The 9,850-nt window shown below is 37.1% G+C and overlaps 2 long non-coding RNA genes across 2 annotated transcripts; both read left to right on the plus strand.

Annotated features, from left to right (window-relative positions):
• The first annotated feature begins 2,781 nt into the window (after window positions 1-2,781).
• LOC121390990 lies at window positions 2,782-4,419 on the plus strand. Its single transcript, XR_005960331.1, has 3 exons — window positions 2,782-3,014; window positions 3,157-3,296; window positions 4,360-4,419. It is a non-coding gene; the product is annotated as an uncharacterized LOC121390990 (long non-coding RNA).
• On the plus strand, window positions 4,418-9,850 carry LOC121390991. The gene is made up of 3 exons (XR_005960332.1): window positions 4,418-4,569; window positions 9,526-9,691; window positions 9,834-9,850. It is a non-coding gene; the product is annotated as an uncharacterized LOC121390991 (long non-coding RNA).

Below are 9,850 nucleotides of genomic sequence, written 5' to 3' on the forward strand. Positions count from 1 at the left end.
CTGTATGTAATCTACACTCCACATTCATTGCTATGAATATAAAACAAAATGCGTTGTCTACATTATACGTATACTAATGAATGGGTAGTGCAGGTGGTGTGTATAGTAATGCACAAGTAGTGTATGAATGGGGTCATATGTATAATAATGAATGGAGAGTGTATATTATACGTATACTAATGAATGGGTAGTGCAGGTGGTGTGTATAGTAATGCACAAGTAGTGTAGGTCATATGTGTGTAATAATGAATGGAGAGTGTATATTATACGTATACTAATGAATGGGTAGTGCAGGTGGTGTGTATAGTAATGCACAAGTAGTGTAGGTCATATGTATAATAATGAATGGAGAGTGTATATTATACGTATACTAATGAATGGGTAGTGCAGGTGGTGTGTATAGTAATGCACAAGTAGTGTAGGTCATATGTATAATAATGAATGGAGAGTGTATATTATACGTATACTAATGAATGGGTAGTGCAGGTGGTGTGTATAGTAATGCACAAGTAGTGTAGGTCATATGTATAATAATGAATGGAGAGTGTATATTATACGTATACTAATGAATGGGTAGTGCAGGTGGTGTGTATAGTAATGCACAAGTAGTGTAGGTCATATGTATAATAATGAATGGAGAGTGTATATTATACGTATACTAATGAATGGGTAGTGCAGGTGGTGTGTATAGTAATCCACAAGTAGTAGGTAGGTCATATGTATAATAATGAATGGAGAGTGTATATTATACGTATACTAATGAATGGGTAGTGCAGGTGGTGTGTATAGTAATCCACAAGTAGTAGTCATATGTATAATAATCATATGTATAATAATGAATGGAGAGTGTATATAATATACGTATACTAATGAACTAATGGTAGTGCAGGTGGTGTGTATAGTAATCCACAAGTAGTGTAGGTCATATGTATAATAATGAATGGAGAGTGAATATTATACGTATACTAATGAATGCAGGTGGTGGTATAGTAATGCATGAATGGAGAGTGTGTATAGTGAATGGGTAGTGCAGGTGGTGTGTATACAAGTAGTGTAGGTCATATGTATAATAATGAATGGAGAGTGTATATTATGTGCATTATAATGAACGGGAAGTATAGATTATATCTACTAGTATTACAATGAACGGGATTGGAGATTATATATATAATACTGAATGTGGAGTATAGTTTATATGTATAGCAATGGATGTAGAATGTAGATTATGTGTATTATAATAATAAATGGGGAGTGCAGATTTTATGTATAGGAATGAACAGGGATTGTATGTATCTCACCACTATTGATTATACATTGGTGACAGTACAAATATAAAGCCAAGTACTGACTAAATTATTAACAGTAGGTGCTATATACTACCTGACATGAAGAGAACAGCCTCTGTGACAGGATTTAAGCAAATAAAATTGATACTTCGCCACCTGCAATTTCAATTATCCACTCTCCTAAGCACATGGGCTAATGGAGGGGAGGCTACTCTCGTTAAATATATGTACCACAGGCATAGCAAACAATGGTCTTGCCTATAGCTAAGCAGATATGCATCTGTCAGTTTGATATGCCAAAATCAAGAGGCAATGTTACCCTTCCAATATTCCATAATCATACTGTCAACGTCGCTCACTGGCTGAAATAGCGGTGTGATCCCTTAAGGTTAAATAAGTCAATATGGAGGATTTCTTCAATGATGTTTGACACAGGGTGACACACTTTGATACCTAATTTTGAGGTAACTATGACAGTTACAGGACTCAAAATGTACATGCTAATTGTCCAGATAGGTGGAAATCTGAAACTTATCAGTTTGGGTGATGAATATTTTTTTTTCTTTTAATTAAATTACATTTTATTATATTAATATTTTCAAAATTTGTAATTTCACAAATTATAACACGATTCAGCCTGCATTGTACCCGTATCAGGTCATAGGTCATTCTTTTCTATCAGAATGTATCCCTACACCCTGTGACAGTCTCACTTTGAGTATTAAGGCTAATTGAATAAGTCAAAATGGAGGCTTTTTTTCAAAAATACCAGAGGGTAATTTTTTCAAAATGTGATCCTGGGCCAAATGGTGAATGTATAATATGGAATGGGCCTCCCAGACCAAATGGATATGGTGCTATTAAGTTCAAATCACCAATCACAGGCCAGTATACAGTAAATGCTCACAGATTAACTTTCATGGTCTTTAATAAGGAGATGGACATAGATGGCAGTGACATCAGTCACCTGTGCCATAACCATCTTTGTATGTTTAAAGATCACTTATCTGCTGAGCCACATGCAATTAACAGCTCGCACATACAATGTGTGAACAGGGATGTCTGTCAGGGACACGGACAATACCCCCCCCCCCCCTGCCTCTTGCATCTCAGAATACATAACATATAAGAATGTAAAACAATAACAAAGGTTAATTTAAAGAAATATTTTATGTCATAAAATCACATATAAATATCACATATTAATATCACATGATACATTTATTCAAAAGCATACATTTATTCACATTACTATTTTTTATTGTTTAAAGTCAATCTTCAATGTCTAGGGTTCATGTCCACAGCAGAAATGCTGTCATGCAAACTGATAGTTCCTATATTATATGTATCGCTTGAAAGTTTGTGACAAAAATTACTTTGAATAACTGTGGTCACAGGAGTTGTCTGCTCTTTGACTGTCAATATCTAATAATCCTTTCTTGTAGTCAGCTTGTTGATCTCTGTGCAAATGTTTATATTGTAAGTGATCTCTAATTTTACTTCCTTGCTGGACTAAGTGCCTTTTAACCACCTGTGGATTGTTTTGATATCTTTTTTGATAGTCTGACTCTTTGTCCATCGGACGCAGTGAACGCCTCACCCGAGCTGACAGTTCGATGCCACAGTACTTGCACTTTTCTATCATCGATGTTCCTGGGGCATTGTTCAGCCTGTGGATGGTGGATGCAGCTGTCCCAGTCATCGTTCGTGAATAGTTCACATTCTTAGGTAAGGAAACACTGAGAGAACGGTTCGCAGCCTCACATTTCTGTGTGTCTGTATACAGTTTCATTTGCTCTACAGCTGAAATACTTAGTTTAATCTTCAGCAGTTCCAGTACTAACGTCTTGTCATTTTCATTCATATTCAGCTCTGTGATTCTGTGTGTACCCAGGAACATGGATCGGTGCCACCAGTTGTTCGCTATTCCTCCACTGCAGACGACCGAGTACCGCAAAGACTTTGAACAGTCACCACCGTAGCACGAAAGTGTCGATTGCAGGACCTTTGGTAAGTCTCGTTTCAGTACACCGATATTACCAGTGTGTAGTTTCATCAGTTCTTTAAGAATTAAACTGCACCTTGCTTTCATATCCTGGCTGAATACCTTCTGTGCTTCACGCTTTTGTTCACGGGTGGACCCAGTAAACATGTCGGGACTGAAGTTAGCTTTGTGACCGCTGCACTTTCCACATTGGATCTAGAAGTTTCAAAGCACTATCAACTCCAGCAGATGGTCTGGAATCTCCATCTGTTGTAACGTATTTTATGAGAATACCTTGTAGAGCCAAGTCTGTTCTGATATCTTTTCCCATCTCGTATTCCGACAGCGGAGCAAATGGCGGCAAGTTTGCTGTGCAGTCAGGATGACCACCGGGACACGTCACGTGAATACCTTTGTTTCTTAACCAGGCTCCGGTCGAACAAAGTTTATTCTGGAAGCAGGCACTTACAATGAATTTTCTTTCAGTCATTGTTTCACACGCAAGTCCTATAGCTTGTGATGCATTCTGGCCCGGTTTCTTCCGACTTGTTATTGTCGTGGAGTTGTATCTCCCATCCATGGCTATGTTAATTTCATCACGTTCATTTCCACGTTTCATGTTAATGTCTTTCAGTAGCTCCACTTTTTGTGCCATATCTTTTTCATTCCGATCTGTTACAGCCGTTGATACCTTGTATGATGTTCTCTGCATGCTGCTCCGACACGGTGGTGGAATGTCCATGCCTGCCAATAGCACTCTCGCTGTCGTATTGCCGACGGGAGTATCTTGGAGACCGATAGCAAGACCCACATTAGTTTTTGCTGCATTTGGGCCAGGTTTATTTGTCTTCACCTCATTGTACAATTTGCTTTCAGGAGCAGTGAAGTCACATTTCACACAGTGTAGTGTGACTTTCCAACGAAGACCCCACTTAACCTCTTTTAATATTTGCATTTCAGGCTCGTCGCACTCAGGGGAAGCTGTCGAGTGGTATCTGAAAGCTGCATTCCATGCATCTACCATTCTGTCACTGTCCATTATTCTCATGCCTTCTTTGTCTTTACACTGTTGTTCTTCTTTCATTTCAGACGCAGTACATGTACTCGTAATGGGACGTAGCAGGCGGACTGGCTGTGACGCACCTTCGCAATCTGGAGTGGATATGGTGGCTGAAGTGGGACTCGACTTCGTGACCAAGGCAAACTCGTCTATATTCATCCGGACTACTGGTCGCAACTTCTCAGTGTGAGATTCTGGACTTGCATGTTCATGCAGCAGAGTTTCAGCATTATTCCAAGGTGCATGTCCCTTCTTGAACTGTATCTTTCGTCTTGTATTGCCTTCCATGGATGTGACTCGTAGTGTATAAAACAGTGAAATACTTGTTGTGGTATGCATGTCCACCCTTAGATATATATATCAGTTCATGTGTGATGTCACTTTCAGTTCTGATACATTAAAACATTTCAATGCAGTGGCAGTTGACAGCTTTTTTTGTTCACTGTATATTCTGTACTGCATCTTTATAGGTTCTAATAGACCAAATCAATTCCTATTGCCGATAATGTTAACGTTTACTAATAAAACTGATATAAGCAGCATTTCAACACACCCAGTAACTACAGCAATAGAAAGTGTGGCACCTCACATCTAATCTACCTGCAAGAAAATGGGAGGGGGGGGGGGGGGGGTCACGTATCATTTAAGAGATTTAATTAATGTTTTTAATGGCAACCGTCATTTTTGCTGAAAATTGCACTTCCATTTTGGGGGGTGCCCCGCATTAGTTTCAACCTCTGGTATGTACTGCATAACAACTGTATGACAAATAAAAGTGTATTTATTTATTGTCAATGGATAATAGTATTTGCACAAATAATCAATGTCACATATTACTACCAATCACACCCACAGCTGCTTTTACTCCGTAAATGTTTGACGGTGCATGTCGAACTTTGACACGGAACTCTCTTCTTTGGTACTATGCAACCTGCAGGCCGGTGCCATTTCCTCTGCATTCAGGTGTGATCGGTTACGGTGTGCAGACACCTTGCTAATTACCCTCACCAGAATGACACTCGAGCAGTCCTAATTTGTAATTGGCATATGTTGACTGTGTGCAGTATCAAAAATTTTACAGTTTTAAAGTTTACATTTTTTTTTAAAAGAGAACTTTGTGGGATTTTCTTTTTTGAAAATGTATCAATTTAAATTAAATTGAATTTTGTTTTTGAAAAAATCATATTCCTGCCAACTGCTATATTTCAATTGCAGAGAACACAATAAGGAGCAAGTTTCTTTTTGTTGTTCAGAAAAATGTCTGTAACTTTTAAAGTTATTGTATAAAATCATAACCAAATATATTTATATAACTTCTAACATTTTCACACAAAACAAATAGGGCCTACTATGTCTCCATTTGAAATTAAGTATGATCACCTCCAAAAGACCCAGGACATGATTTGCCGCCATTACATTAAATCGATCACTTCCGACAAAAATTACTTTCATCCGACTATTCCCGAATCCAACAAACTTATAAATATGCATATTTTTGTAAACTATATTTTGATTGGATCCAACCATTTGGTACGTGAACACCCTCTTAGGTTCGGGGGCCCCTCAACATAGAAATTAAATTAAATTACAAATAAAAAAATGAACTGATTTTATAATTACTGCATTTTTTATAAAGGAAGTTCTTAGTCTGGGGGGCCCTTCTGGCAGGAGGGCTCGGGGCAATTGCCCCTTTTGCCCCTTATAAATCTGGCACTGTATGTAATCTACACTCCACATTCATTGCTATGAATATAAAACAAAATGCGTTGTCTACATTATACGTATACTAATGAATGGGTAGTGCATATGTATAATAATGCAGGTGTGTGTATTAACGTATACTAATGAATGGGTAGTGCAGGTGGTGTGTATAGTAATGCACAAGTAGTGTAGGTCATATGTATAATAATGAATGGAGAGTGTATATTATACGTATACTAATGAATGGGTAGTGCAGGTGGTGTGTATAGTAATGCACAAGTATGGAGAGTGTATATAATATAGTGTATACTAATGAATGGGTAGTGCAGGTGGTGTGTATAGTAATGCACAAGTAGTGTAGGTCATATGTATAATAATGAATGGAGAGTGTATATTATACGTATACTAATGAATGGGTAGTGCAGGTGGTGTGTATAGTAATGCACAAGTAGTGTAGGTCATATGTATAATAATGAATGGAGAGTGTATATTATACGTATACTAATGAATGGGTAGTGCAGGTGGTGTGTATAGTAATGCACAAGTAGTGTAGGTCATATGTATAATAGGTGTATAATAATGAATATAGATGTGTATATAATGAATGGAGAGTGTATATTATACGTATACTAATGAATGGGTAGTGCAGGTGGTGTGTATAGTAATGCACAAGTATGTAGGTCATATGTATAATAATGAATGGAGAGTGTATATTATACGTATACTAATGAATGGGTAGTGCAGGTGGTGTGTATAGTAATGCACAAGTAGTGTAGGTCATATGTATAATAATGAATGGAGAGTGTATATTATACGTATACTAATGAATGGGTAGTGCAGGTGGTGTGTATAGTAATGCACAAGTAGTGTAGGTCATATGTATAATAATGAATGGAGAGTGTATATTATACGTATACTAATGAATGGGTAGTGCAGGTGGTGTGTATAGTAATGCACAAGTAGTGTAGGTCATATGTATAATAATGAATGGAGAGTGTATATTATACGTATACTAATGAATGGGTAGTGCAGGTGGTGTGTATAGTAATGCACAAGTAGTGTAGGTCATATGTATAATAATGAATGGAGAGTGTATATTATACGTATACTAATGAATGGGTAGTGCAGGTGGTGTGTATAGTAATCCACAAGTAGTGTAGGTCATATGTATAATAATGAATGGAGAGTGTATATTATACGTATACTAATGAATGGGTAGTGCAGGTGGTGTGTATAGTAATCCACAAGTAGTGTAGGTCTGAAAGAGTGTATATTATACGTATACTAATGAATGGGTAGTGCAGGTGGTGTGTATAGTAATCCACAAGTAGTGTAGGTCATATGTATAATAATGAATAGATGAATATACTAATGAATGGGTGTATAGTAATCCACAAGTAGTGTAGGTCATATGTATAATAATGAATGGAGAGTGTATATTATACGTATACTAATGAATGGGTAGTGCAGGTGGTGTGTATAGTAATCCACAAGTAGTGTAGGTCATATGTATAATAATGAATGGAGAGTGAATATTATACGTATACTAATGAATGGGTAGTGCAGGTGGTGTGTATAGTAATGCCCAAGTAGTGTAGGTCATATGTATAATAATGAATGGAGAGTGAATATTATACGTATACTAATGAATGGGTAGTGCAGGTGGTGTGTATAGTAATCCACAAGTAGTGTAGGTCATATGTATAATAATGAATGGAGAGTGTATATTATGTGCATTATAATGAACGGGAAGTATAGATTATATCTACTAGTATTACAATGAACGGGATTGGAGATTATATATATAATACTGAATGTGGAGTATAGTTTATATGTATAGCAATGGATGTAGAATGTAGATTATGTGTATTATAATAATAAATGGGGAGTGCAGATTTTATGTATAGGAATGAACAGGGATTGTATGTATCTCACCACTATTGATTATACATTGGTGACAGTACAAATATAAAGCCAAGTACTGACTAAATTATTAACAGTAGGTGCTATATACTACCTGACATGAAGAGAACAGCCTCTGTGACAGGATTTAAGCAAATAAAATTGATACTTCGCCACCTGCAATTTCAATTATCCACTCTCCTAAGCACATGGGCTAATGGAGGGGAGGCTACTCTCGTTAAATATATGTACCACAGGCATAGCAAACAATGGTCTTGCCTATAGCTAAGCAGATATGCATCTGTCAGTTTGATATGCCAAAATCAAGAGGCAATGTTACCCTTCCAATATTCCATAATCATACTGTCAACGTCGCTCACTGGCTGAAATAGCGGTGTGATCCCTTAAGGTTAAATAAGTCAATATGGAGGATTTCTTCAATGATGTTTGACACAGGGTGACACACTTTGATACCTAATTTTGAGGTAACTATGACAGTTACAGGACTCAAAATGTACATGCTAATTGTCCAGATAGGTGGAAATCTGAAACTTATCAGTTTGGGTGATGAATATTTTTTTTTCTTTTAATTAAATTACATTTTATTATATTAATATTTTCAAAATTTGTAATTTCACAAATTATAACACGATTCAGCCTGCATTGTACCCGTATCAGGTCATAGGTCATTCTTTTCTATCAGAATGTATCCCTACACCCTGTGACAGTCTCACTTTGAGTATTAAGGCTAATTGAATAAGTCAAAATGGAGGCTTTTTTTCAAAAATACCAGAGGGTAATTTTTTCAAAATGTGATCCTGGGCCAAATGGTGAATGTATAATATGGAATGGGCCTCCCAGACCAAATGGATATGGTGCTATTAAGTTCAAATCACCAATCACAGGCCAGTATCGTACAGTAAATGCTCACAGATTAACTTTCATGGTCTTTAATAAGGAGATGGACATAGATGGCAGTGACATCAGTCACCTGTGCCATAACCATCTTTGTATGTTTAAAGATCACTTATCTGCTGAGCCACATGCAATTAACAGCTCGCACATACAATGTGTGAACAGGGATGTCTGTCAGGGACACGGACAATACCCCCCCCCCCCCCCCCCCTGCCTCTTGCATCTCAGAATACATAACATATAAGAATGTAAAACAATAACAAAGGTTAATTTAAAGAAATATTTTATGTCATAAAATCACATATAAATATCACATATTAATATCACATGATACATTTATTCAAAAGCATACATTTATTCACATTACTATTTTTTATTGTTTAAAGTCAATCTTCAATGTCTAGGGTTCATGTCCACAGCAGAAATGCTGTCATGCAAACTGATAGTTCCTATATTATATGTATCGCTTGAAAGTTTGTGACAAAAATTACTTTGAATAACTGTGGTCACAGGAGTTGTCTGCTCTTTGACTGTCAATATCTAATAATCCTTTCTTGTAGTCAGCTTGTTGATCTCTGTGCAAATGTTTATATTGTAAGTGATCTCTAATTTTACTTCCTTGCTGGACTAAGTGCCTTTTAACCACCTGTGGATTGTTTTGATATCTTTTTTGATAGTCTGACTCTTTGTCCATCGGACGCAGTGAACGCCTCACCCGAGCTGACAGTTCGATGCCACAGTACTTGCACTTTTCTATCATCGATGTTCCTGGGGCATTGTTCAGCCTGTGGATGGTGGATGCAGCTGTCCCAGTCATCGTTCGTGAATAGTTCACATTCTTAGGTAAGGAAACACTGAGAGAACGGTTCGCAGCCTCACATTTCTGTGTGTCTGTATACAGTTTCATTTGCTCTACAGCTGAAATACTTAGTTTAATCTTCAGCAGTTCCAGTACTAACGTCTTGTCATTTTCATTCATATTCAGCTCTGTGATTCTGTGTG

The sequence above is a fragment of the Gigantopelta aegis genome, unplaced genomic scaffold, assembly GCF_016097555.1.
Source record: "Gigantopelta aegis isolate Gae_Host unplaced genomic scaffold, Gae_host_genome ctg11309_pilon_pilon, whole genome shotgun sequence".
NCBI classification, from domain to species: domain Eukaryota; kingdom Metazoa; phylum Mollusca; class Gastropoda; order Neomphalida; family Peltospiridae; genus Gigantopelta; species Gigantopelta aegis.